This window comes from Bufo bufo, chromosome 11 (genome assembly GCF_905171765.1).
Source record: "Bufo bufo chromosome 11, aBufBuf1.1, whole genome shotgun sequence".
In the NCBI taxonomy this organism is placed as follows: Eukaryota; Metazoa; Chordata; class Amphibia; order Anura; family Bufonidae; genus Bufo; species Bufo bufo.
This window is the reverse complement of record NC_053399.1, coordinates 33,173,021-33,175,824: the sequence shown is the minus strand read 5'-3', so window position 1 is coordinate 33,175,824 and position 2,804 is coordinate 33,173,021. Positions and strand designations below refer to the sequence as shown.

The 2,804-nt window shown below is 41.9% G+C and overlaps 1 long non-coding RNA gene across 1 annotated transcript; it reads left to right on the top strand.

Moving 5' to 3' along the window:
- Positions 1-1,688: 1,688 nt before the first annotated feature.
- On the top strand, positions 1,689-2,091 carry LOC120982062. The gene is made up of 3 exons (XR_005774830.1): positions 1,689-1,802; positions 1,899-1,931; positions 2,042-2,091. It is a non-coding gene; the product is annotated as an uncharacterized LOC120982062 (long non-coding RNA).
- The last annotated feature ends 713 nt before the right edge of the window (positions 2,092-2,804 follow it).

The window sequence follows — 2,804 nt, the reverse complement described above, 5'->3', positions numbered from 1 at the left end:
GGGTATGCCAGATTTCTCGTGATAAATTAATTCGGAAAAAAAATTGCATTTCTTGATGAACTTTCGCGAATCGTCCGAATAAAATTTTTCAAAACTTCCCTCATCTCTAATCAGGATTGTGGGGGACTGGAAGTGGAAACCTCATTGATCATAAACGGATAGCATATCCTAGCAATATGCTGTAACCTTAATCCCTTTAACCCTAAATCTATATATTTTTTTCATATTTACTTATTTTTACATCATCTCAATGCGACATCACATGCTATGATTGTCATTGGGATCGTGATGTGACACATGCTGGGGCTGTGACGTGGCTCGCGCACGTTAGATTTCATTGTAGAAAATTTTTGCGGCTGAAAATCTGTTCCATTCATGTGAATGGGGTTGTTTTGGCTCGAAGCACATGGATTTCTCCAAGCCTCATTCAGATGAATGGAACAGATTTTTAGTCGCAGAAATTTTCTGCAACATAATCTACAGCGAGTGAAGGCGCCTCAGGCTTTAAGTTTCTTCATGTCACTATTTCGTACGAATCCTAAAACAATGATTATTTGCTGGATGGTATTTTTGTAGGGAAAGATGGCCGCTCTGCATGTCACTCAGCACCATACTTGTGCATTGTGATGTCACCCAGCAGCAATCTCTATTGTGATGTCATCGGGGTATATAAGGAGGCGCTGGGCACAGAGCGGTCACTCTTCAGTTGGATGTGACACGTGAGTACTCCATCATTACCATGTCCGTACCTGTAGCTGATAAATAAGTGCCCCCTTCCAAAATCCATACCCTCCTTTCTTCAGGCTTTGGAGATTCCAGACCCAATACAGATCTCAAATCTCCATCTCTATAGCAAAGCCTCTTGTAAGAAAGCACTAGACTTCAGGGCATGCTGTGACTTGTAGTTCCACACCAATAAATAATTCAGCTAGACCCATTGGGGGAGATTTATCAAACTGGTATAAAGTCCATAGCAACCAATCAGATTCCACCTTTTATTTTTCACAGCACCTTTGGAAAATGAAAGGTGGAATCTGATTGGTTGCTATGGGTAACTAAGCCAGTTCTACTTTACACCAGTCTGATAAATGACCCCACTTATACTCACTTCTCTCCGTTTTCTCAGGTTCGCAGGCTGAAGGGATATAGTGACGATACGTCATGCGATTCTTTAATTCCTATTATCTGCTGCTGCAGATCATAGTATTTCTATGTGGAGCACAGGTAGCAACATCTTGCCTGAAATGCTTCACCACCCCAGCGGACAGAGCCAGCATTTGTTACCATGCGGTCTCGCTGGACAAAATGGGGGCCGAAGAATGTCTCCAGAGGCTACACTGGGGCTTTGACCCCCTGAATAACATCTCGATAGGTAACTGCTTCATCTTATATATAGTAAATGTGTCATCTCAGGGTTGAGCCATTTTCCTGCCGACTAAAGCTTTACTTGTAGCTCATTAACAGTTGTCAGAACAGGAAATCTCTTCTACATTCTATTCCTCCAGATATCCCCATCTCCATCATAGAGCACTGTATGCAATGTCTTAAATCTCATGTGTCTTCTCCTTACAGCCTTTAACCAGATAAACAACATCAAAAAGTATCTGAAGACCTTTGAAAAAGAGGTCAAGAAAATTGAAAAACGATGTAAGTTCCTGAAATCTCAAGAATTTCCCCAATTTCTTTTGAGTCATAAATAGTAAATGTAAGTTTTCCCCCAATTTTTTTTCCACCAGTTTGGGTAGAACAGTTTGACAAAAAGATGACTGAATTTGTGAAAGGCGTGAAAGATCGTGTCGCAAGTAAGTGACTAAAGATCCTCATAAAGAGCCAGTAGACATATTCTGTATATATCACAACATCATCCATCCTTAACCATATTTGATTCCTTCCATTAGGTCATCCACCGGTGGAATGCAGATCTCCATGTGGTGAGTAATGTTATTAGATGGGACAATTTGATGAGTGGCCGCCATTACATACATGGTGGGGTCATCATTTACCTCAGACATTAGACCCATCTCTCTTTTTCTCTCCCTAGGGCTTCAAAAAGCTGCCCGTACCTTTTCATGCAGCCGATGTGCTGAGGAGGACTGCAAGATACCTGTGACCTGTCCCCGTAAGATCATTTCTACCATTAGTTTGTGAACCTCTTGCTCTTACAGTAAAGAACTATTTCTGATAACTTCCCTGTCTTTCATTCAGCACTGCAGAAGACAACGTTCTCCTCATCGCCTTATTTATTGTATTCTCTTCTGTTTTTCAGTGACGCAGACTAAATCCAAGGCAGTGGAGGAAAAAGAAGCTGAATTCCAACGAGCTCTGGCAGAAAAACTGCCTGCCCAGGAGGAAGAGGAGGTCCTCATGAACCATGCATGCTATGCCATCTACGGTGCTGTCGGCTGTCTTATTGTAGCCGTATTGGTCGGGATCCTTTGGTATGAGTGCCTGAGCTACGACTGGGTGAAAAAAATAATAAGATCAAGAACCAGCTTCCCACCAGAACGCTACCTGCCATAGAAAAAATCAGCCATCTGGAGTCAACAACAACAGACTCCCAAGGGGTATCACCAACTACCCCTCATCTGCAGCCAACCATCTCTGCAGAAAAAAAAAATTATCCCTTACCCCCCCCCAAAAAAAAAAAAAAAAAATTCCTTACCCCAAACCTTTCCTATCCCATACCTTACCCAAAACCATCCCTTACCTAAAAAAAATAATATATATACTTTCCCTTACCCAAAACCTATCCCTTACCTCCCCCCCTAAAAAAAAAAAAAAAGCAATCCTGCAGAGGCACAGTG